The sequence below is a fragment of the Lagopus leucura genome, unplaced genomic scaffold (assembly GCF_019238085.1).
Source record: "Lagopus leucura isolate 7727_CA_CO unplaced genomic scaffold, USGS_WTPT01 Super-Scaffold_100002, whole genome shotgun sequence".
NCBI lineage: Eukaryota > Metazoa > Chordata > Aves > Galliformes > Phasianidae > Lagopus > Lagopus leucura.
In genome coordinates, this window is record NW_024962263.1 from 69304026 (window position 1) to 69329898 (window position 25873).

General features: G+C 40.7%; 1 protein-coding gene across 1 annotated transcript in view; it reads left to right on the forward strand.

Moving 5' to 3' along the window:
• The first annotated feature begins 5838 nt into the window (after positions 1 to 5838).
• Positions 5839 to 25873, forward strand: part of CPQ (carboxypeptidase Q) — a 159450-nt gene continuing 139415 nt past the window's right edge. Inside the window, exon 1 of the mRNA XM_042868776.1 lies at positions 5839 to 5908. The gene's annotated coding sequence lies outside the window, so the exon portion shown is untranslated. The remainder of the gene's footprint in view (positions 5909 to 25873) is intronic.

Here is a 25873-nt window from a genome sequence, read left to right on the forward strand (position 1 = left end):
ATATCCATGCTGTTACATAGCTTAACTTACATTCTTACAGTCTGGTTTTTCCCTTCTTTCATGTTAAAAATATTAAATAAATATTTACCAGCTGCCTGAATGCATAGGTGTTATTTCAACCGGCTTTTTGCTGGAAGCTGATATTCATTAAGAACACATATGTGAAACAAATCAGAAAGAAAGCTTAGCAAAAACATTTTGGCTTCCAAGTACCTGTCTTTATCCAAAGCAACTTATTTATTAGATAAAAGCATTTTGCCAAGTGAACTGAACTAATTCCAGTCATGGTGTTTCTTAAGACTTTAAACCAATGGGTCTCACTGCAATCTTTAATTTTTGTTTTCTGTAGGTTGGAAGAGCAAAAAATTTCCTGCTTTTTTAGCTTCTAAGTGGTTTTATAAAAAACCACCTGAAAATGAAAAAGAATTTTATACCTACAGAAGAGCTGTCAGAGTCTAAAGTTTTCTTTTATCCTCTCTAAAAGTGGCTACAGATGGTCAGCAATGTGATTTCTCCCACTTCATGGTGTGACTTTTGTAACAGCTCTCACAGTAGAAATCATCATTTTTCTCTGCTTTTTACAACACATTCAACCACTGAGAGCTACGTTGATTTTTATATCAGCCTGTCCTGCTATGATTTTTAAATGCTGATTCTTAAACTCCATCAAACTGTTCTCTTCTGATTCTTCTAGATTCCAAGAAGTACTCTACCCGTTCTTCTGAGCACCCCCAGTCTAGTGGTTTGCAACCCTGCCCATGTCAGGGAGGTTAAAACTAGATGATCTTTTAGGTCCTTTTCAACCCAGGCCATTCTATGGTTCTGTGATTTAAGAAGTAATACATTGTTTTACACCAGTTCTTAGTATTTTTCAGCATGTATCAAATCCTTCACAATGTGGTCATTCAGACATTCAGAAATTGGCGTAAAAATTTGCTGTCTTCTAAATATTTAGCAAAGAGAATCAGAAGATGTGGACAAACTTTTCCATTATACTATGCAGATAATTGCCATGAATGTAGGGTTGGTTTTTTTTTCATAGTAGCACATTGACACCCTTGTAGAATATTTGAATGTGAGTGATTAATTTTGTATTATCTTTGGTTGGCTTTACTGGCCAGTTCAAAGTCTTGCAGTTGAACTTGGAACAACACGCAGGTAAAGCTGGGTCTCAATGGCTCCTTGTACAGAATAAGGTGTTTTATCTGTTTGCATTCTAAACCCATCAAAAATAACAAAACCAAAATCCTCATACTTTCAGGCACGTTGAGATGGTAAAACTGATTTTGACGCTCAGTTTCTGTCCATCTGTCTCCTATCTGCTGCTTCAAGAAAGCTCCATCTCACAATACTATAGCTGATCTAGAGAAGTTGGGTCCAGAGGAGGGCCATGAAGATAATGACAGGAACTCTTACCACTGGAACACTTCTCTTATGAAAAAGGTTGAGGGAACTGGGCTTGATTAGCTTGGAAAAGAGAAGGTTCCAGGGAGACCTCATTGCGGTCTTTTAGTACTCGAAGGGAGCGTATAAACAGGAGAGCAAACAACTTTTGAGAGTTGCTGTGAAAGTGCTTATAATTGAATTCTTTCATCATAAGAAAGTTATTTAGAGCAGTATTATTTAATGCATATTTAATGCAAATACGTGATAATTGATGTTAGGTATCTATATGCCTTTTCTTTCTTGTAAACACAGGAGTGAAAAGCCTGTTAACACAGGTGAACCAACTGCTACTTGAATCTCTGTTTTTACATCAGGTGCCCTTTCTCTGCTCCCTATCAACAGCAGCACAGGTCACACAGTTTGTGAAGAGATTCAAGTCAGAACACAGTCAGTCAGTGCTTAACAAAAACCTCTCTGTGGTATGTCCAAGGTATTGCCACTCTAATCTTCTGGTAATCTACAGGAAAACTTTCATTGCCAGACCATATCTGACTAGCAAGTTCTGCTGCCAGAACTTTGGCTAGGTCACGAGTTACTGACGTTTTTATGTCCCTGGAGCACGTGTGTTCATCTCTGCTTTTCTGAGGTGCTGCATGCCACCATGGTGAGAGACTGTAAGAGCAAAAGGCTGTTGCACACTGGGTAAGAACCCAGGGCTTGCAGACGCCAACACTGCTTCATTCTTGGAACATGTACACAGTGGCATGCTGCTGTTAGCTATATGTTGGCTTGTGTTATTCAGAGGAGAAATTTCACTTCAGGAAGAGAGACTGAATTTTCTTGGCTTACATCAAATTAGTTTGAAACCGCATAGAAACTCAGGGCAACTAATTCAGACTTCTGACAGTAAACCTGTATAGCACTGCACACAAAGCAAGCATGCCCTACCAACCTACTGCTTTCAGGTCTTCTGTTCTCTCCAGATGAACTTTCTTGAGACGTGGAAAAAAACAGTCTCCGACACAGTAGCAGAAATGGTAGCAAAACTGCATAGAAGGATGGATGCCACAAGGTGCTGGCTGCCTTCCTTTCAGTGTCTCTACCTTTTTCTCCAGTATGTGCACTATTAGGATATATTAATTTGCTGCCAGGCAGCATGAATGGAAAGACATACAAGTCAAGGTCAAACCTGAACACTTTTTTTCAGAAAGACCTGAAAAGCAGCACTTCTTGGAAACTTCAGAATATTTCTTTTCAGCTCTTTTAACTGAAAAGAAGAGGAAATAAAAGCTGAAGTCTACATTAATTAGCAGTCCATACTTTCTTGACTATAGCAGAAAGAAAGCTACAAAAGACAGCTGAAATGAACAAAAACTTCCCAGTAGTACTGAAAGAAAGTGCAAACCTAAAGGAGACTCTTGGGAGACAAATTAAAAAAAAAAAAAAAAAAAAAGGAAAATAATTCAGTAAAATAAACAAATGTCATAAAATATAAGTTGAGAGCATGCTTCTGAACAAGGGGAGCTGGTATATCAGTAATTCCTTCAGGCTGATAGAGTGTGCTCCCACTTCAAACACCTTTTGTGTCTGTACCTGTGCTGGCAGCCTTTCAAAGAAATCTCACACTTTTTTCCCTCCCCCTCCCGACTTTGCATAATAATTAGTGTGTGAACATGCTTGTGATTTCTTTATTATTTTAATACAGTCCCACCGTAGAGACTTCAGTGATGTTCCAAATGCCACTGAAGCAGCCCTTGCTCCAGAAAGTATGTAGCATAAACAGACTGGAAAAACAAAGCACAGAGAAATAGTATCATCTCTGTGCCATGCAGGGAAAAGCATGTACCAAGCAGCTGTCATTAGAAGAGATTCAAGATCTTTTCAGCCAGTACCCCGTGTCCAACAGCAGATTGCACCAGTTGCTTCATACACTGTGTAACAGAAGGTGAAAAAATCCTGCAGTAAGAAATGCCATCCATCCTCACATTAGATTTCACCCTCCTTTCGAGGAGTTAGATACAGGCTTATTCCCTGAAGCACAGTTACAATCACATAATTCTGATTATTTTTTACATTCATACAGGTATATATATATATACAAAGGCAATCCCTGTCTCGAATATTAAATTAGTTTTTTACTCTGACACTGTTCCTAGCAGTGTCATCATAGCAGCCCTCTCAAGACACATCCTTATGGGTAACTTCAAGCACCTGAATAATCTTAATAAGTTCACACGCATGCAAGATAGATCTCATGGGTGACTTTGGGGGCAGGGGCTACAGTTTTGCCCAGTGCAGTATACAAAGTCTGGGAAACTGAACACAGGCCTCTTCAGCTCCAGCCTCTCCCTGATTTAAAATTATAATCCCTAGGAGAGAAGAACAATAATCTGAAAGTGCGAAAGCTGCAAAGTAAAGGAAAACAAGATAATGCATTTAGTGAATAATACAAAATACGAGAAAATAATGTAAGAGATGGGCGTGATGGAAATACCTTTCCTGAGGCTAAGCGGGTATTGATGTATTTCAAACCCATAAACAGATTTGTGCATGTTCCTGGCTGAAAAGGAGCAGGGTGGAGTTCTAGGTTGTGTTATTACGTCTCTTTACACATTCTTATTTATTGCTTCACAAGGAAAGACAGCAGCAGATGTGAGCAGTGTGTTCTTCTTTTCCCTCTGATCTGGGATTAGTGACAGACATGTCTAGATTTCTCCATCCTTCTGACTATTTGATGAGAGGGAAACATGATAGCTCATTATCACTCATCCTTCTAACTCCTTGGCTGTGCAAGCATTATTAAGGGGAGCTAATTCAGGAAAAATTAATTGGAAATCAGGTTTGGGAAGTAATTTAATTGAGGGGGGGGGGGGGGAATGAAATGAACAGAGAAGGAATCAGTCACAAGGAACCAACCTAGATTGTAAATTCAAATGCAACTGTAATTTTACATTAGCGCCTTCTTTCAGGTCTGTCCTCCATTCTCTTTCTCCTTGGAAGCAAAAGGGAGATCCATGCATTGGTGGTTAAGTTTCAGAATTTGTGGGGGCAACAGCCAACCTTTGAGAATGGAATATATTTTTGCAGGATGCCCAACCACTGACTTACAACCTCAATCACTGTATATAATTTCTTCATGGAGTCCTTGCCTCTGACACAGCCTATCAGGGAGGATATGTGGAGAAAAGAAGGCTGCAGGGTGACCTCATTGCAGCCTTTCAGGGAGTCTACAAACAGGAAGGGTATCAACTCTTTGATAGGGTTGATAACTGCAGGACAAGGGGAAATGGTTTTAAGTTGAGGGAGGGGAGATTAAGGTTGGATGTCAGGGGAAAATTCTTTACTATGAGAGTGGTGAGGTACTGGAACAGGCTGCCCAGAGAGGTTGTGGATGCCCCATCCCTGGAGGTGTTCAAGGCCAGGTTGGATGGGGCCCTGGGCAGCCTGGTTTAGCATTAAACGTGGAGGCTGATGGCCATGCATGTGGCAGGGGGTTGGAGATTCGTGATCCTTGAGATCCCTTCCAACCCTGGCCATTCTGTGATTCTGTGAAGAGACAGAAGGGCAGGCAGATCTCTAACAGCAATTTATTAACAGTTCCATTTAATCAGTTATTTCCCTCAATGGAACGGGGCTCTCGAGGACTACAGCAGTTTGAAACGCAACACTGCATCCCACGGAAGTACTCTGTGCAGGAGAGGACACTGCAAGAACGTGCCATCTAGATTGCCCACTGAAAAGCACAGGTGAAATACAAGTGCCTCACCTCAGACTAATAGAAGGGAGATTTGGGCCCCCGGGAACAGCCATTATCTTGCAGTGCCTCTTTCACATCCTTCCCCAAGTTACGCGCTCATTAGCACTGCAGTCTTTTCACTCATGGAGAATGTGAATATTATAACACCGCGTTGAATTTTAGAGGGAAATTCTTCACGGTCTTCCTGATAGAGCAGCTTTTTAGAACTGCACCAAGGGCTTTGATCCTAGAACACTTATCTCCAAGCACTAGAGCAGTCCCATTGTCTTCAATGGAACTAATCAAGCGCTTAAATTCAAGCGTTTGCAGATTAAGACCCGTGTTTGTATTTTCAGATCTTATCTACAGAAGAAATCGCACCCATTTACCCAAGCGCTTTTATAAACACGCCTTTATTGAGATGAACGCGGCGCTCTTTGCGGATGGGCCGCGCTGCGCACAGCAGTGCCCGTGCCCCGTTCCCAGCGGCACGGAGACGAGCGACAGCTCTGAACGCGGTGGATTTACGCCGCCAGTGTTTTAATTACGGCGTCAAATACCCGCCGGCCCCGGGCTGAGGGCAGGCAGCGAGGCCGACCTCGCCTCGCTGGAGCCCGGAACGGCCGCTCGAGCCCCGAGGCGGCTCCGGCCGAACAGCACCGGCGGGCCCGGCCCGTCCCCCTACTCCGCCCCGCGGCTGCTTCCTCCCCTCCTCTTCCCCGCCGTCCCCGGCAGGCCCGGCGAAGGCGGGGGCTCTGTTGGCGCCGCTGGGGCTGCTCGGGGAAGGTGCGTGTTTGTTCCCCTCCTTCTCTTTCTCCTCTCCGCGGGGAGCCGAGCGGGGCGGGACGGGAGAACGAGACAGCCGCAGGGAAGCGCGTGCCCGCGCTCCTTGTCCTGCCTGGAGGCAAGGAAGGCCGGCGGGCCGCCATCGCGGGGCCTCGGCCGGGCGCTGCCCTGTCACCTCCTCCTGCCGCCCGCTCGCTCTAGCTGCGGCCACACCGAAATGGCGCCCTGCCTTCCGCCTGCCCTGCCCTGCCTGGGGCCGGCTGGTCAGAGTCCTCGGCCCGGCCCCTCTGCCCTTCCTTCTCTGGAGGACGGATGGCTGTGTGCTGGTAGTTCTGCGGGCCGCCCTGCGCAGTCAGAAGTAGTACGTTCCTTCGTCTCTCTTGGAGGAAATTAAAAAGTGTGTCGATTGGCCATAGCCATGTGCTTCAGGGATGTATGGTCAGTGCTAGGTGAGGCATGGCTGCTCAGGGCTCTCCTGGAAACAGCTGGGCTGAAGAGAACGTTGCTCTGAAAAATGTCACCAGACACAAAACTCGCAGGTATCAGATGAATCGCATAGTTAGGCTTTATGGCACATCGTGGCAAAGAAATCCAAGCATGGAAAATGATATAGTGCTTCTGAGTAGGAAGTACTAGAAACTAGTACCATTTAGGTTTGTTTTGGCAGGGCTTCATTGTTCAAAGACTGCTTTTTCCAAGTTGATGTGAAAGAGGAAAGTATGTAAGAGAGAGAGTTTTATATTCATGTATGAAATTATATACGTATTTCGTAGAACTACTAAGAATATGAAAGAAAAATGAATTTAAAAAAAAAAAAAAACAAGAATGAATTTTGCAAGCTGAAATTGAGTTTTTAAAAGAAAGTATTTGGTATGGAGGAGCTTTTCAATCTGGTGGCTGTATCTGGCAAGTTGCAAGTCAACTCTTGTGTACTACTGAAGAGAAGGTTCAAAATTCACATGTTGGATTTATGTTTAATTGATGGCAGCTTGCCTCTGCCTTCAAGCTGCAGCACCTTGGGACCTGACTTTTCCAGGTGCTGGAAGAGTACCCAAAAAGCTGCTCAGGAAGGGCCATGCACGTTCACCAGCTGGAATCCTGATTTTGTGGGTTTGAGTTTAAAAAAAAAAAATTGTCTGTCTGGTTTTCATTCAGTTCAAAATTAGATTAATTTTTACTGTTTCTGGAAACTGTTCCACATCTGGTTGCCTTTTTGTATTGAAGCACGGTAAGAGTGTATTAATCTGTTGATGAGAGGGGAGTGCGTGGGTGTTTTCTCTTAGAGAGCAATCTTTGCTATGACTGGAGAACAGATTCCCTGTGTGGGAATGAAAGGACTGTTTACATCCATGTCTTTGTTTAAAATGTACCTTTTTTTTTTTTTTTTTTTTTTTTGCTTGAGACAGTAGGGTTTAAGCCAGGATGACAAGGGTTAGCCTTGTTTTTTCTTTGCTTACTTTTATGCAAGGACGAAGGCTTTTGTTAAAAGCCATTCTCATGCTTATCTTCTGTCCCTCCTTGGAACACCTTCCAGTCTTGTCTGATGTTCCTTCTGTTAGATTATTATTTTGAATAAGTTCCACAATGCATCTTTCTCCAAAGAAACTTTGTGAAGCCTACCGTATCTGTGAGAGGTCATAAGCCTTGTTTCCTTGTAAACTTTGACTCATTTCTTCAGACGCATCTGCTCTATCTTAAATAGCATGTATGAGTTGTGCTTTACAATCAGTGTTGCTTTGCTCAGCTTCAGACTTTTAGATGAAGTCTGTACAGATGAACTTGGATCAGAGCCGCTGCAGCTTTACAGTTTCATACTAAGCCTTTGTCTTAGTCGATCTTGTTTCTTGGTGTTTAAGATACATATAATTCTTTTGAACAGTAGAACAATAAGATACTAAATCAGATAAGAACAGACTGCAAAGGAAGAACAACCTGGCACTGACCTCTTTTGGGAGACATCTGTCAGTAAAAGCTCATATAAATTCTTTTTTGTTTTATAACGTGGTTTTGCAAATGCCTGCATGTCTTTAACACCGACTCAGCAAAGGAAGCGACTTACGCAGCCTTTTATTGTTGATACAATTGCAGAAACTCATAATGCTCTTGGGATTCATTTATCTATTCCTGCTATAGCATATAAACTTTCTTGTTTCAAGATTGAAAACTTTGTCTTGTCATTTCTTCCTTCTTTCCCAGTTGTGGGAGGATGAAAATGAAGGATGGCAGTACATCTAAGAGATAGCAGCTGCAGGGGTGAAATATTTTGCTTAAAAAAGTACTTTGAGCGTAGAAATGTACAAAACGATTACAATCTTGAAGTTCTGCAGTTCTTTCTATTCTGTCTGGACAGAAAATATTATCTGTCAAAAACTGCATTGCAGTAATCTTTCATGTTTTTGTTACCAAATGTCTACAATAATCTCGAGGTACTAAAATAAATGTAAGTTCTTTCTTCATTTGACCCCTCAGTCACTTACATTTTTCACTCTGATAGCAGTAGTGAATTTTTGGCTCTGATTTGTAATCTTCTAAATGCCAATTACTTGGTTAAGTCAAAAGTTCTGACAGAATCTGCAGAAAACGCTCTACTCTTTTTTGTTTCAGTTTTACAATACAAGACAAAACTGTATGTCAGCTTGAGAAAAAAGTTAGCCTCATCATCCCGTAGTTTTAGAAGTGATATTTGGGCATTGTGATCCTGCAAGAGGCATGGTTTGGGTTTTTTTTTCTCTTTTTTTTTTTTTTGGGGGGGGGCCGGGGCACCAAGAGAATGTACTGCAACTGTTTGTTTTGTTCTGTTCTAAACGGAGAGCATTGAGACACTCAGCTCATTTGGATTCCGTATTTTTGTCCAGGTAATATTGAATGGTAATATTATCTTAGAGTCTTTTAAATCTAGTTAACATAGGTCTGTTTGAAGAATTTGCTCCACGGTGAGTATGAGAGAGAAAAGTGAAAATTCCTTTGGTTTTGTTGCTGCCAAGTTGGGATTCAGTTGAAATATTCAGTGAACAGGTATTTGGATCAAAAAGTATCTCTTAGAAGCTGTTTCTCTGTGGTACCCATTGCAATGAGAGCTGTGGAAAAAGATGTGCAATCTTCGAAACCGGGCTGTAAAAGAAAATAAAAATTCTGGTCAGATTTATCTTAATTCATAACCTGCCAAGATGAATTCTAAATCAAGCTGCTGTATGTTATAGAGAGAGGAGGCTGATCTCATTTAATGTGCCGTAGACACTTCTTACATGGAAGGAAATACGAACGACGAAGCAGGATTATATTAAACTTGCTCAGCTGACCATCCTGCCTTCAGCAGAACAGTGGCATTTGCCCAAATTTCTTTGTTTGATCCCACTGATTTAGCTTTTATGTGACAGGCAGTTGTCACTCTTCTGAAGCCCATTTTAACATCAGTGCGAGAAAACAGTTCTGGTTTTTAGTCTATTTGATTTTTCTTTTTATTTCTTCTTTTTTCAGTTGCTGGTTATGGTGTCTGCTCTTTTAATCGAATGCAGCAGTAGTACATTTCCTGCTGGAACACTATGTATGAAAGGGTTTGAGGTCATTCCTCCCCCAGTTTTTCTAGCTTTCATCTGTTACATGTATATTGATAGCCTGTGTCTTTAATTTCTGTATTACTTTTTTTTTCGGAGGAGACACTTGACTAAATTTACATAAGACAAGTGAGTTGAAAGTAATTTGGTGTTTCAAGTAGCCCCACAAAAGGCACTTACATAATATTGTGAGCGTGCCAATAGACATTTGAGAAAAGACTGTGCTTTTTTGAGGCTTTAAAGTGAGATCTGAGGCTGTAGACTCAGTTGGAGAGTTTGTGCTTTTTTTTTTAATCCATTGCTGTTGAAAACTAAAGCATAAATTTGATTAATCTGAAATGATTAATCTACTTTCCACAGGTTTCGAGGTTAGCGTTTCTGATCTTGTTCTGAATCATAGGGTTCACCTTCTACGACTCTCTCCAGTTGTGCTCTCCCATATGAAACATGATTGTCCTTCCGTGGCAGCCTGCAAAAACACTTCTTGGAATTCTGGTCTGTTGAAATTCTTCATTGCTTTGAAAGCAAACAAAAATTAAGTAATTAATTTTTTTCCAGGTTGATCATATAGTGTAGTGGGCTGTTAATATTTTCTGTTATGGCAACCAGCTAAGTTGTCATAATACCAGAAAAGTATAACACTAACCACAGGTAATGTGTTCAGCAGTGCCAAGAGTTATAGAGAACAGGCAATTTCTACCTTCTTGATGCATTGTGAGATACCCTCCAAGCAGAAGTCAACTTGATTTTAATTACTAGTTGAGTTTGGTTGTCTTTAAGTAGTTGTTAGGTAAAGAGTTATAGGGAAGTTATGTAGTTCAGAAGTAAAAAAAAAAAAAAGGGAAAAAAGTCTCTAGAACAGTCTGGAAAAGTTCTGTGCATCAGCTCTCAGTTACTGCCCGGTCAAATCCGGCTGCGGTTGCTGCAGAGGTTTCCACCTCAGCCAGCCATCTGTTCCTTTGCCCAAGGCTCTCCAGTAGCAGAGATGAGGGAAGGAACAGTTTTCAGGATGCTTTTGGGACGTCTGCGCTGCCGCAGTCCAACTGACCTTGCTTTGAGTAGGACACCCTCATTTTCTCCTTGACAATAACCTCTGCTACTAATGCTTGTGATGAATTTCTGGAAACAAGAATGAATGTATTTTTCGCTGGATTGGTTCCCAGAACCAACTTGCTGCCTGACCACATGGGAAATGTTCTGGGGTGAGTGGAAGGCAGTTTGGAGGGTAGAGCCACTGTAGCTGTGACCTATATGGACTTAAGCCATGACTGGTCCAGACTTTTGTTGCGTAGTCCATCAGCTGTTAACATACACCTGTGCTGATTTGAATACTCATTACTACCAATCCAAGATCTCTGATTCGTATTTTGTTTTGGACTTACCTATTATGACCAAAGAGAAGCCTGTCTGAAGGGCAGTAATGAAAAGAAATCACTCTGTGGCTGCTCTTCAAGGAATCGAATGAGGACAGATGTGCTTGTTTTCAGGGCAGCATATCGTGCTGCCTGAACCAGCAAATATGTCTTGCATTGCAGCATTATCTGGGGTACAGTACAGCCATAACTATTGTAAAGACCTGACATAGGCAAACCCAATATTTCTGGCATGAGTGGATCTTATGGAGTTGTTGGTTAGTTGCCTCACTTTGGACTGCTGTAGAACCACAGAGCACCTCTGAATTCCTCTCACAAATGCTGTGTCTGATCTAGAAGAAATGTGGATGGAGCAGCTTACTGTGATAGTCAGAACATCTCTTTACACTTTGCTGTGCTTATTGCAGGTAGCGGCTGCCTTCAGCCTCCCTTCTTAATTTTGGCTGAGGCAACAATTTTTTTGTTTTGTTGGAAACAGATATAATTAAGAATAAAATGATTATCTATCTGTGTTTACATATGGCTGTGAACTGTAAACTCATTAGCAAGTATTTATTCCTAGAGTAAAAAGTATTTTCAGTGTTTCTTTTTTTTTCTTATAGTTGGCAGTTTTCTCATTGCTCATAGGTTTTTGGCTCAGAATATTGCTTTTGAGTGAAGATAATCCTATTGACACAACAGCAGTAAGTTCATAAGTGAGCAAGACTTCATGCTTTCTGTAGAACGGGAATTTTGGCACAGCTGGTGTATTTTTTTTTCTTCCACATCATGCTCTCCTGTCTAATGTTATTTGTACTTTAACAGTCTGTGAAAATTGCATTATGGTTTAAGCTTTTAAGCTTTTAAGGTTTAAGCTGAAAAAAGTTAATGTGTGCTTTAAGCTTTATTTGAAGAGATATCTGTTACCAATGGTGATATATCCCATGTTCCTTTGATCCAAATCATACGGCAAATTTTATTTAAAGTAGGAGGGTAAAAAACAAACATACAAAGTGAGGCCTGTTTTGGTGACCCTGATGTTCAGTCAGAAGATGAACCCAACAGCTATTTGGGCTGTATGTATGTGTCTGTGAAGCATATCTGGATTCTATATGCTCGTTTGTTTTTCTGAAACCAGAGCCATTTTCTGCGGTTATGGTGCAGCCCTCACAGCAGTCCTAGCACTGAGTGACATTCTGTGCTCTTGTCAGACCCACCACCATGCTTTTGCAGGTCTCAAGTGTTTACCAAAGTCAGAGCAGTTATTCTGGGGGGAGAAATAATAAATAGGCATTTCTTTTTCTAACTTCTTCCTTTCACCTGCTGCTTTATCTCCTTTGCTGTTTCCTCGTTATGATTGTGCTTGAAGATGTGGCACTTCTCTATTGCTTTTCTCAACAGCGTCTTGGTTTTAGCATTAAATGTACTTAGATGTCTGTTTACTGAAAATCTAGAACATGCAGCCTGGTTAGCAGCATGAAAACAGAAGCGGGAGCATGGGAAAGTTCCTTTGAAGAACATTACATAAAAATAACTATTGTGAGCTTATCACTATGTGAACTCTACTTTAAATAATAATAATAATAATAAAATAATAACTAGAGTAGGGATCTTGTACAACCTTCCAAAATTAACTAAATAAAGCATGCTGTCTAACGTCTCCTGTCCCAGCAGAGAAGTGGCATAAAAAAGGATGAAAGTCAGCTAATGCTGGCCTTTTTCTTGGAAAATATCGTCAGCTGTGGTGAGGGAACAGCTGGCAGAGAGCATTGCTGCAATGGTGAGTGGAGGTCTGTGCAAGCTCAGCTGCTCTTCTGAAAGCAGGAGGTAACTTTACTGTAGAAAGAGCTTTAATCTATGAATGAAATGGGAAAGCTGTTTAAGAAATGCAGGCTTTTTGCTGACTTTCCTGCTCTCCAGGTGGTCTTAAGTATTCCGTGTTCAGCAAGTAAAGCCGTGGTAAGCATGAAGTTAGAGCTGTAGGGTCAGAGCTGATCTGCGCCCGTGGATAACTGGGAAGTTGTCAGGGAGCAGGTCTGCTTCATTGACTAGCGAGCAGGATTGATCTCTACATCGTTGACCAAAGCTCTGCAGAGGCCCCGGCCTGGCTTCCAGCTGGTTTAAAAGAACATTCTAAGGAGTGACCCTCATAGGAAGTCATGAAACTGTGGGCAGATGTGGTGAGACAGTCCTCCTCAATAGGATGCTACCTTAGCTGAAAAGAAAAAGAGGTGGTTTTTGTTTTTGGTTTTTTTTTTTTTTTTTGCCACCTCTTGAATGATCAGTTGTAATTTTATGCAGACTCCACCTGGTAATTGTCCCTGCTTGCAAGCTGATATATGTGATAAAATCTAAACCACAATATATGTAACTGATTCTTAAGTGATCATTTATGTATCCTCCAATATCAGTTTCATTTTAATTGGCACTTAGAAGGGACTGATGTTTGCATCATCTGGATTTGCTGAAGGACCACCAATGCTAGTCTGCTTATTCATGTTGTTGTAGATCCCCGGAATTTTATGCAGTATGTGACAAGGCAGGTGGGTGGTTTTGAAGATCACCAGTCTCTTAAAATGCATAATATTATAGAATGGTAATCATAGAACATCCTGAGATGAAAGAATCATCGAGTCCAGCTCCCAGCTCCACAGAGGGCCCCCCCAAATTCCAACCCCGTGTTTGAGCGCTGCCCAAACGCTCCCTGAACTCCGGCATGGGGCCGTGCCCGCTGCCCCGTGCAGCCCGTTCCGTGCCCGCCGCCCTCCGCTGCAGCCCCTGTCCCTGACCGCCACCCGCCCCTCCCCTGACGCAGCTCCATGCCGTTCCCTCGGGCCCTGTCGCTGTCACACGGAGCAGAGCTCAGCGCTGCCCCTCCGCTCCCTGTGAGGAGCTGCAGCAGCCATCGGGCCTCCCCTCAGCTCCTCTGCTCTAGGCTGCACAAACACAGCGGCCTCAGCCACTCCTCGTATGTCTTCCACTTAAATTGGAGTGCTCTGAATGGGGTAATTGTGCAAACGTTTGTCTCCTTAGTGGTTAGTCTTGTGACTAGAAACACATAGAGATGGCATTCCCATAGCAGTATTTGCAGGGCTGCTTACCAGGTGGGGTAAAAGCTAGAGGTGCCCCAGTACAAGGGTGCCCTCCCCACTTTGCTAACATGGTAGTTAAATGCCTTCACCCTCTGTTGGTGTCACCCTCTGTTGTGTTCCTGGTCGCTTCACGTTGCTGTGAGAAGATCTTGACTGTAGGCAAACCTACTACAGCATACCCAGGAGTTTTGGCTGTGACATGCAAGAGTAGGAGGGACAGAGTGAGCAACTTGGGGTCTGGCAACGGAGCTGCAGCTCTCCAGGCAGTGGTGCAACAGGGTTTAAGGCCTAGGAGAAAAGCTTAAGCTGTTTTGTTTCCTGCTGTACTTTTTTTTTTTTTTGGCATTATTTAATGTCTAAGTGTTATTGGACAGGTGCAGTATTAAAGTCATGTCAGTACAAAGACAGAGAGATATCTTCACATAGTATTTGCAGCAAGAGTGTTGATCGCATTCTGCCTTGAATAGTATTGCAGATGCTACAAAGTGTGTGCCAGATGCTTTAAAGCTTGTGCCAGAAAATGTCATATACGTATACCTAGTCAGCTCCAGTTTGCCAAAATCAGTATTCTCCCTTGACATGATGCTGAAATACAGTATCAACTTTTGTATAGTCACGTTCAAGACTATGTCAAATATCTGAGTCAAACAGAGAGTACCACAAAATTTGGACTGCTAGGACAAAGTACCTCTGAGTGTTTTAGAGAATGGATCTCCATTTCTTTTTTTAATACCACAAGATTCAAACAACTGTGTTGAGAAATGGCAGTTTCATGGTTCAGTAAACCCCTTTTCATCTCACAAATATTTCTTGCTGTTTTGGAAAGCTATTTCCAGTGTAGCTCATAAATAATTTTTGGCATTGGTGCTCTTCTCATTTATTCTGAAACTGCTGTTAGTATTTGTGTGTATATGTTCTGTGGTACCTCTGCATATGCATCTGTGCAAGACTGAGACATTATTTTTGCTTGAAGAGTTACTCGCATTAACAACATTGTCTAAAATATATTACAATATCATAATTATGTCTTTTTGGGGCTTTTTCTAAGAACTTTTAATGAAAAATTGAGAAGAAAACAAACAAATATTTCCTAAAACTGATGGCTTGAAGTCTCTTTGAAAATGTTGTTCAAGGGCAGTGGCTAACGATCTTGAATCTGAAAACTGTGCGTAATCTACATTTAACTTTAGGGATAATTCATCATGTAAGTATCTTAATAAAAAGCAGATGTAGTTTATAGTAAGTGAAACTGTTAGTCTGATGCTACTATACTCAAATATTTTAATTTGAGCACATGAATGGTACTTCTGTGTACTGAGAAATAAACACAGCCCTCCAAAAGATGCTTTACACAATCTTAACTCCAATTTGAACATCTGCTCAGATTTATGCTGTTACTTTTGGCTGCTTTATATAGAAATTTCTTCTGTTTTGAATCTTCTGCTTAGAATGTTAATTCATCAATAGGTATTGAGGTATTAAGAAACTGGTGTTCTTTCAGATGTCAGTTGTTGTTTGGCTCTCAGCCCTATGCTCCTCTCTTTCCCATTTAAAAAACAAACAAACAAACAAAACCAAAACAAACAAACAAAAAAAACAGAGGACCAATGACATACTGTAGATAGAAGTTACAAGATGTTTGTTTGAGAACTAATTATTCAATTAACTTCTTAATTTTGCATTGATGTACTTTCATGTGAAAATTTTATGCATATGGCCTTTCCAGTATGTGTTTTCCCATCTTAAAATTTTGACTACAAGAAAACTTGGGATAGTTAAGTAACATTTTCTAACTTGCAGCAGCTCAGTAGCTGTTTCCTCATATCACCTGCATGAGGAATCCTTGCAGTCACTGCATAAGAATTCTGGATGGAAGCATGCCAGCTGTGTTAGTGTGAACAAAGTAAATGGAGAACACACTTTGCGAAATACTTATTACCAGCAGACTGGATACTTTAATGGTTTACTTTTAGAAAGTTTTCATTATGCTCAATCAAAAGTCATAAACACATCTGGAAAAAAATCAGTTTGGGAAGTAGAATTGCTTGACCCAGAAAAACAGGAATTGCCACAACAAGATTCACTTATGTCAGCATTTGTCACTGTTCTCTCTCTGTATAACTGGTGTGTGTGCTCCGTTATATATTCTTTTTTCCTTGTTTTGACTTTGATTTCCAATTGACTCTGTAATACGACCATATGCCTCACTGCAGAAAGCTTTTGATGGCTGCTCTTGGAGGTGTCAGCAGAGAGAGATTGAATGGCCTCGCTAATTGAAATGTATTTTGTGGTGTTATTGAGTTGGGGATGTCACTTTTGGGTTCCTCCTCTTTCAATTACTTATCCATTTTGTCTGTTTGTAGTTGTCAGTTTTTAATGGCAAGCTTACCTCAGAGTATCTGCAGGGCTGGCACTGTGGACCTAATCCAAACTTGGCTGGCTGACTGCCTCTTAAAAAAAACCAACAAACAACAAAACCATTTATAGCAGTAGATTTCTCCTATAGTAACTGATTTTTTTTTTTTCCTGCAGCAAAATTATTGAATAACTTTTTGCCTCTTAAGTGGCAGTGAAAAATAATTAGAAGTTAAAATCTGTAATCAGAGCCTCCTTTTGCCTAGTAACTGTACTGATCAAAGTAGGCAAATGTGCGCTGTGCTGAGTAGTTTTGGCTGGAAATGTTAGTGGTGCTTTCCTGAGGTCCAGCTTTGCAAATCTGTTTCTCAAAATTGGCTGAAAACCAGCTCACACTCTTTGAGTAAAGTGTATTTATCTTGTTTACGGTCTCTTTATGATTCTTTCATTTGAGCATTTTAACCTTTTTTTTTTTTCTTTCTAGTTTGCATTGCAGTCTGCTTTGGAATGGTGACCTCAGCTTACTTTGCCACTGAGCAGTAGCAGTTTATTTCCGATGCTGATATGTTGAAATACAATATGATGTTTGAGTGCTAATATTATGTCCTAGTGAACATGGCAAAATCGTAAACAACATACTTCATAGCATGTCTCATTGAAATTAAGATCTTTTTCCCATTCTGAATAAATAAATGTATGCGTCATAAAGTTCATTTTTCTGTCAATTGTAGGGAGCAATACTTGGTGCTGTGCCCTTTCATATGCTTGCATTTACAAATTTGCACTTGTTACTCTGGAAAGAGAAATCTTGTTGGACATATGCTACAGTTAAGGAGGCAGAGGACTAGAATATCAGCTTTTTAGCAAATCTAGCAGTGTGTTCATCATATTTGTATGTTTCACAAGTCCCCTTGAATGCTGACACTCTAAGAGTATGATGAACACAATTTTCTTGTGCCTACAGAGGGACTGTAAAAAGTAAAAAGATATTGGGAAGAATTACAGCTATTTGAATAAGGAAAAATTATCAATATTAAGTATTTCATCATAGCAGTGCTGAGCAATAATATATTTTCACTTAATTGGGAATTTTACGTATATCTATAAAACAGGATTGGAGGTGGATGGAGTAAAGCAGCTGAAGTGGTTGAATGCTTTTCAAAATGTATTTCTTATATTCTTTTTTAAATCATTTAATAACATGTATTACTTACTGACTTAAAATGAAAAGTTTTATTCAGATGCTCACTGGTGACAGGTGACAGGACAAGGGGAAACGGCCTCATGTTGTGCCAGGAGAGGTTTAAGTTGAATATTGGGAAACACTTCTTTACAGAAGGGTTGTTAAGCACTGCAATAGGCTCCCCAGGGAGGTGGTTGAGTCACCATCCCTGGATGTGTTTAAAAACCGTTTGGATGTGGTGCTCAGGGACATGATTTAACAGAGGGCTGTTAGAAGTAGGGTAGCATGGTCAGGTTGTGGTTGGACTTGATGATGTTTAAGGTCTTTTCCAACCTGAGCAGTTCTATGATTCTGTGATTCTATGATTTGTAGGTATGTACTCATAGAGAAATATTACATAGAAAATCAATAGAAAAGCTAAGAATTTTACGAGTATGCTTACCAAACCAGATATGTCACTTCTTCTGAAAACTTGATCTATCACACGCTGTCACATAATTACCTAGTTTAGTGCTTCATTTTGGCAAAAATAAAGCAACCCACCCAGCCCATCAACATTTGTATTATGTAGTCAGCTTTAAAACTCTGATTTAATTGTTGTCAGGAGGCACTGAAGTGTTTGTATTTTCTGGTGGAGCAGCATGAAGCACACACGTGTTCTGTGGGACTGGCTTCTGTGGTGCTCGACTGCTGCTGGGAGCAGAGCCACATGCCCAGCTGTGCCAGCTGCGTGGCATTTCGATGGCTTTGGGCTTCCTCGGGGATCGGGGACCAGATTGCAACAGAGACTGACAGACCTGCTCTGGCTGCTGATAAAGAAGGTCACTTTGCTCCTGTTACAGCTTCCATCCATCAACTTCAGCAGGTAATGCTGTCCAGTGATATGGATGAGTCATACCTTCTGTTCTAGGCTTTGTCCTGGTATAGGATTATTTGTCCTGGTATATGTTACATCTTTTGGCCGGATGCAATCGACTTGTCTTTAATAAAAATGCAGAAGGAAAGTATTCAGCATTAGAATTGTAGGAATAATTTAAGTGTAAATAAAGGATGTAAGATGTCTTGCTGAAGGCAAGAATCACAGAATCACAGAATGGCCAGGGTTGAAAGGGACCTCAAGGATCATCTGAACATGTCTGTTTGTTCAAAGGGCATTCACAATCAAGAAGGGTTTCCTAAATTAATAAGAGGCCACTGTGTTTTTGTCTTGGAAGGAATGTGCATGAGTATATATATTTTTTTTCCATCCTTCTGTATCTGAATTTCTTTACTGTTGTTTTCTAGCTCTCTTTCTTTCTTTGAATGTTTCTGTTCTGTTACTCTTGTCTAAAAATCCCACTGAATCCTCATCTTTTGCCTCTGAAAAGATAATGTACTCTTTTTTGAGGACTGTTTGTATTTTGAATGCATGTTAAGCATCAGCTGCTGCATGACCAAGGTGTTCTGTGCTGATATCTTAAATAAATAATAAAAAAAATTGTCTTGGTTGCCGCAGCTTAGAATCATAGAATCACAAGGTTGGAAACGACCTGTAAGATCATCCAGTCCAACCGTCTCCTCATCACCATTGCCACCACAAGCACTAAACCACATCTTGCAGCTCCTCATCCAGGCGCCTCTTGAACACTGCCAGGGACGGTGACTCCACCACCTCTCTGGTTAGGCCATTCCAGTGCCTGACCACTGTCTGAGAGGAAAAAGTTCTTCCTTATGTCTAAAAGCTTCATAGGAAGTTGCAGAATGGATTCTGTAGCTTCACTGATAGGGAGCTGCATGTGGGTGATGGTGTGATTCTTCAAGATTACTACCTTCCTCTTGAACAGCATCTGCTGAGTAAGCTTATAGCAAGGTACCTGTTGCTATTCTGAGGCTTGGAAGTGTGGGAAGAGTTAAGTGCAGTTCCTGTTACTGCTTCCCTCCTGTGTTAAGCTGTAGTACTTCCCGCACAGGGTGTGAATAGTGTATAACTGTTTTCTTTTGCCAGATGGGGAGCTACATTTGTGGTGTCCCTAAGTATATTTGGGCTTCTTCTGTTTTGATCCTTTGCTCTCTTCTAAACTTCCCATTGCAACGTGAAATCAGTATCACTACCTGGCTGGACATGCTTCTAAATTGTGAGGCTGTAGTTACCTTTTCAAGGATTTCATGATGTATCTTAAGTAGCAGTAAATGACAGTAGTTCTTCTAAAGCCAGTAAAGGTAGAACAGCTCAGGGTTTGATGTTTACTCTGGAGTTTTAGAGTTTGTGGTCAAATATAAGATTCAGTATTGTATTCAAAGTCTTGTATCCATGTTGTGTTACACTCTTCCTTTCCTTAGCTTTAGACCTAAAAAGGTAATTTTAAAGACTTTGTAACACAAATGATAATTTTGACTGTGTGTGTTCCCAAAGCCAGGATTTTTTAACTGATTTGGAACGAAATGTTCTCTCAGATGAGGATTCTTAACAACTCTGGAAGAGCAATCTGAGAAATGTCTGCTTTCCTACTTTACTCTTCAAGATTATAAAGTGGTTTTGTTTTCTTTTTCCCTTATCTTTCTAAGTGATGGAAGAGCTCTGTGACTTTATTTTTAGGCAGAAATCTCCTCCTCACTTTGCAAGTCCACCTACCCTTCCAGCCATTCTGCTCCACAGCTGTCACAACAAACTTTCTTTCAGATGCTGTTAACTGTATCAGACATCACTGTGCAGCATGTGAGTTTGTTACCCTGGGGCTTTTCAGTCTATTCTAATGTTATCAAAATCACGGTGTGATTTCAAAGTTTCCTACATTCCTTGGGGGAAAATCAAATGGTACGTGGTTAGGAAACCAATAGGTACTTTACAGATTTAGGAGACAGTTAGAAATTACGTGGTTAATATCCTTAATTTACTGTTTTTCCTTTCCCTCATTTCCCATAACTGGGACTCTTGTGAACTCTTTGCATCCATTTGTCTGTATTTTCAACTGGGATTTTGGGAAAACTTTGCCACACTGAAACAGAAGCATTGCTTTCCTTCTTGTTTCTCTTATTTCCGTTCCCTCTGCCCCTCTTTCAGTTATCTGATTGCTAGAGATAGAATTCTCAGCAGATAACTTTCTTTTTTTCTATTATCTTTTCTGCTGCAATTTTCCATCTGCTACATTTAAGTAATTTGTATTATAATGATTGTAATGGTTGTAACAAAGGTTAGCTGTTTACAGATCAGGTGGGCTAAGGCTGTTATATATAATGGTGCCAGAAAAGATGAGGATCCCAATGATCTTGCCCTTTAACATCAAAGAGAATAGTTAACTGTGGACAAATGGATCAGACAATAGGTTCAAGCATCTTTAAAGTAGCTGCTTAGCTACTATTAAATGCATTTATTACGTTGTCTGCACAATGAAGGTAACATGCTGTACATTTTATTCCCTTATAGTACTCACGGGAGCTGGAAAATACTTTTTCTTGCCTTCTATTTCTCTTTTACATCTCTAACTTTTTCTCCCCTGATTTTTTTTTCCAGTACTTTCAGCTTGTGTTTATGGGTCCATTTCATACTCGAAATAATGGACCTAAACCAGAGGAGATACATCTTCAGCTCTTGTAGTCCAGACTCACCTGCTGCAGAGTATCAGCTGCAGCATGTTGCCCAGGCCATCTGTGCTCAGTGAGATTATGAATATCTCCACATCCAGAGACATCACAGTCCTCTGGAAAACCTGTTCCTACTCCTGACCATCCTTACTGTATAGAAGCATTTTTTTGTGTTTAGATGGAATTTCATGCTTTTCAATTTGTATCTCTTCTGTTGGCTCTGTGTACCACTGAAAAGAGTCTGGCTCCATCCTCCTTGCACCCTCCATTCAGGCATTTGCAGGGTTTACCTTCATAAAGGTCCTGTCTGCCCATTTCTCTCCTCAATTTGAGCAGCAGTACAACTGTCTCTTACATCAGCCACACTTCCCAAATTTGTATAACCTTAAAGCTACAAAGGCAGCACTCTGTGCTAGCTTCCAGATCATTAATGAAAGTGTTGAAGAGAATTGGACCAAATATTGGCTCCTAAGGGACGCCATTAGTTACTGGCCATTAAGTAGGCTTTGTCCCAGTAATTATAGGCCTCTGAGCTTGTCCTGTCCATTTTCAACCACTACAGTGCCTGCTCATCCAGCCCATACTTCGTCAGTTCCATAAACAGATCCTCCTCCACTGAGGGCAGTTCTTCCTTGCTCCAGACTTTCTCAATGAAATTTGTCTCAGATTTTCTATATTGTCTAAGAGGTAGGAACCTGTATAACCTTCTGGGCTGGAGCCTTAAGCCCTGCTGAAGTCTCGAGAGACAAAGTTCATCTGCCATAAACATGCAGTCTCCAATACGTGAGTGGCTATTGGTTCTGCTCAAAATGTCAGGAGGAGCAGTGGTGCTTCCCACTTTTTGCTTAATGTGCCAGCATTTAGAAGTTCCATTTTGAGAAGTGAAAGGTGGGAGTTAGAGGTTTTACATGTTCTTGAAAGCTTCACTTTTTAGAATACCCTAAACATGAGGCCGTAGGACTGGCTGGAATGTGACCCTTCTGTGTCCTTTCTGTGCATGTAAGATGTACATATATGGAGAAATAAACTAGAGGAAGCTTAACTGTAATGCTCTCTTGAGCATCCTTGCCTGCTGGAAAAGCAAGGGGGATCCCAGATTCTTACCCCTAGAAGATGCTTATTTTGTACTAAGGACCCACAGAATTAGTTGCATTAATAGGACTTGGAGAAAGGATGGTGCTTCCTGAAAGCATGTTTTCTTTCTATCTTATTTTGCTCTGAAGTTTTACTGAAGACATTCAATGAATAATTAAATGCATTGAAGATTTGTGCATATCCTGTTATTATTATTTTTTAATTTGGCAGGCATAGTGATGCTTACTTGCTGAATCCAGCTAATGAAATGTGCAAGAACCAGTACTTTCTGACTCACTGGGGTGACAAACTTGATGTTGCAGACTGTGTCAACAGATGTGCTCTTTTCTCTGAATTAGCAGTAGAGTGATTCCTGTACTGCAGTCTAAGAGGGTATGGCATTACTTTACCCAGCAAGAAATTATTTCTGAATGCTTCTAGTTACTGACTGGATTATGCTGGACTGTTCAAGGAAGGTGAGATGCATTATGGTTCGTGCCTTTGCTCAGGATTTGAAATCAGTTATGTGCTCTACCAGCGGGCAGTGGCAGGTAGTGAAACATTGCTGGCTGCATCCTCAAAAGCTGTGGAAACATCTGTTTTCAGTGTTCAGTGGGAAATTCAGGGAAGGAGCATGGCCCTGAAATTCAGGTCCTCTCCAGCAGTCATTGGAGCAAGGGTGCTGCTGGTTTTGGATGAGGCTAGAAAGAGCAAAGGAAACATTTCTTAGTTAAGGAGAATGTGATAACTGGTTTCATTTCTCCACTGAAAAAAATGCATGAAGTTGGTAGCTGGGGGCTCCTTGAGGTCTTAAATAGTAATTAAAAATTCTTCCTGTGTTTTCCTTTCAACAACTTAAGTATATCAGCATTGTCTAGTAGATTTTCAAACCCTTAATCAAACAAAAGCCCCCCAAAATTTTAAGTTTTTTGAAGTAACTCCACAAAATTGTCTTACTCCACTTGGCAAGAATTTGTTTTCTGTCAAAAATCAGATTATCTTCCCTGCTCCCTTGTGAATGATGAGCCTGGCAAAAAACAAGGGACGAGCATGCTTGCCCTGAGAAAATAGCTGATGTGTCTAGCAGAGGATGTCTGTGAGCTTGTAATTAACTGGTCCAAAGGGAAGAAGTATGGGGAAAGTACAGAGCTTAGCAGTAAAAATACACCAATGCTTTCTGTGTACTATAACCGCAAATAAACAGTAGCTCAGACTCTAACAGGCTTTTTACAGTTCTCTGTCAGTGTCCTGAGATAACCCCAGTTTCAGCTCCAGCTTTTGCCAGACCTTTGCCTCGTGTCTTACAGCAAGAGAGGAGATCTTTGTGGTGGATTTATTGTACGTAGACGAAGTCACAGGTGATTTCTGTTGTTCTTTTGGGAAAACAGCACATCACTCTCAGGAATATTTTACTGCCATGGTCTCAAGTTTAGGAGACATTTGTATAGTTAAAGAGAACAGTTTAATATTCATGTATTGCTCAAGCTACTGTTGAACTTGCTCTTTATGAAAGGCCCACAAAGGCCTATGATAGGTAAGCTGGTGGTTTGCGTTGATTAGCCTGTAAGCTGGGCTTTGTGACTCCAAGGAATTTGTCTTTTTTTTTTTTTTTTTCCCCCTCTGGTGATTTGTGAATTCTGGCAATGTGATTTAATCCTTTCCTTCTTTCTGTGTTTTCATTCTACAAAACCGTCTTATTGTACCAGCTGGCATTTAAGATGGTGTCTTATGAATGCGTCCCTGCTGGGTCTCCCAGCCTTCTTGGGAGCTAGTCAGCTTACAGCTCTCAGAAAGGTGCTGCCTCTTCCATTGGCAATCTGTGCTTCTGAGTGCCTGTATGCTAATACATGCAGTGTGGGGAATAAACTCAAGGAATTAGAGAACTCTGAGCAGTTGTGGGGCTGTGGTCTTGTTGAGATCATGCAGAGACTGGAGTGCTGCAATGGCTGGATATAAACTCTTCAGGTTTTTTGGACCAGATGGACCTCCAGAGATCCCTTCCAACCTCACTGTTCTGTGATATGCATGTTCCTGACTTCCCAGAGGTTATGCTTCAAAGTTACAAGTGCTTTATTACAGTAGCATATAGAGAGAATAAGCATTTAGCTTTCACTCACACAGCTAGACTCTTTAGTGCAGTTGATAATGCTCTCCTCCTAGGATGCTCTGTCATGGTAAAGCTTCTTCGAAAGAGTATGGTGAAAAAAAGACCAAACAAACCAAGAAGTGGCAACTGTACAAACTACCAAACCCAGATCTGGATTTCTGAGATTCTTGATTTCCTTAACATGTTTCTTGAATGAGGGGAAGTGAAAGGAATAGTTCCTGAAGCTTGCACTGCCAAAGATTTCTAGGTGGAAATATAAATCCACTGAAGCTAATAGAGGACAAGAGAGGAAATGAGACGAGACATGTTAGGTGTGATGGCAGAATTCATTGTACATTGAGGTGTCTTCATTGTTTCAAAGGCTTTCTTTTATTTATTTATTTTTTAGCAAACGCTGGAAAATAATCCAGAGTGAACATGGTGAGAAAATGAGTTCAGCTGTTTGTGCTTCACTGTAACAAGCGTGGATGGGAATGTAATTTCTTAGTTTAGCTCATTCAGAGTGGTGGAAGGCTTCAGTACAGTTGTCATGCACTTCCAGGGGTACACAACTGGTGTAACTTCTGCTCCCTCAAGAATTGCTCAGCTGATGGTTTGCTCTGTGGCTTTTGGTAGTAGGAGTTAATTCAGGCATATTCTGCAATCGTTCTCTGGTGGTCAAATTAGACAAATATTCTGGTTCCTTCTGACAGTTTGATTTATAAAGTTATTGGCTATTGTGAAACTTGCCTACTCCACAAAATGACTGAGAATTTATACTCTAAGTTAAAGGTCCTGTTGTGTGCAATACTTTAAAAAGTAACTTTTTTTTTTTTTGGATATGATGCCTGTTATATGTGCATATACTTCTGCATTCACAGCCTCCCACCTACTTTTGTACTGGCTTTCTGTATGCCTATAACATTATGAATCAAAACCACTAAGTGAGTGTACTACCATAATTCCTAAGGTCAGTGATTACAAAATGAAGGGTATAACTCGTAAGAAGTAGTAAATAAATACGAGTAGGGATAACCTGGAAATCTAATGATAAAAGCTTTTGTTATACTTATGATGTACAGATCTGCTTTACCTGTATTTTATCCATGTTATCCAACTTATTAGTCATTTGTTGTTTGTAGAGAAATTGTTTCCAAGTAAAACGTCTTTTCTAGAATAGAGGTTAATGTTAGGCTTTAGTTTTACTGTATTTTGGGGCAAATCTCATTTGTTTTGAAAAAATGTGTCTTTGAAAGTCCATGAGAATGGCAGGAATGATGGATCAAAATCTTTGTCATGTCACTATTTTTCAAGTCTCTTCATATCTGCAGGGATAGGGCTGACTTAAGAGCCTTATTTTTTAGGGCTCATTTGTGGGTGTTTAGTGCTGAATACCAATTCAGATTTCAGCCAAATTTAATTTTAAAGGAAAATGAAGCGATTATATTACCTTATGCATATATCAATGAAGACCTTTCTATTTTTCATTTGGATACTCATGCTTTCTGTTCTGTAAAAGAGCTTTGCAACTACTCCAGCTGATTTCAGAGGCTTCTTTGTCAGTTCAGTTAATAGTACTTAGACAACCCATCTGTTTTACAGGAACGACCGGTCTTAAAAATAAGAACTTTTAAAGATCAGTGAGTTATACTATGAAGTTAAAGAAGCTTACTGTAGTACTCAACCCAGAGTCAGCACCTCTGGCACC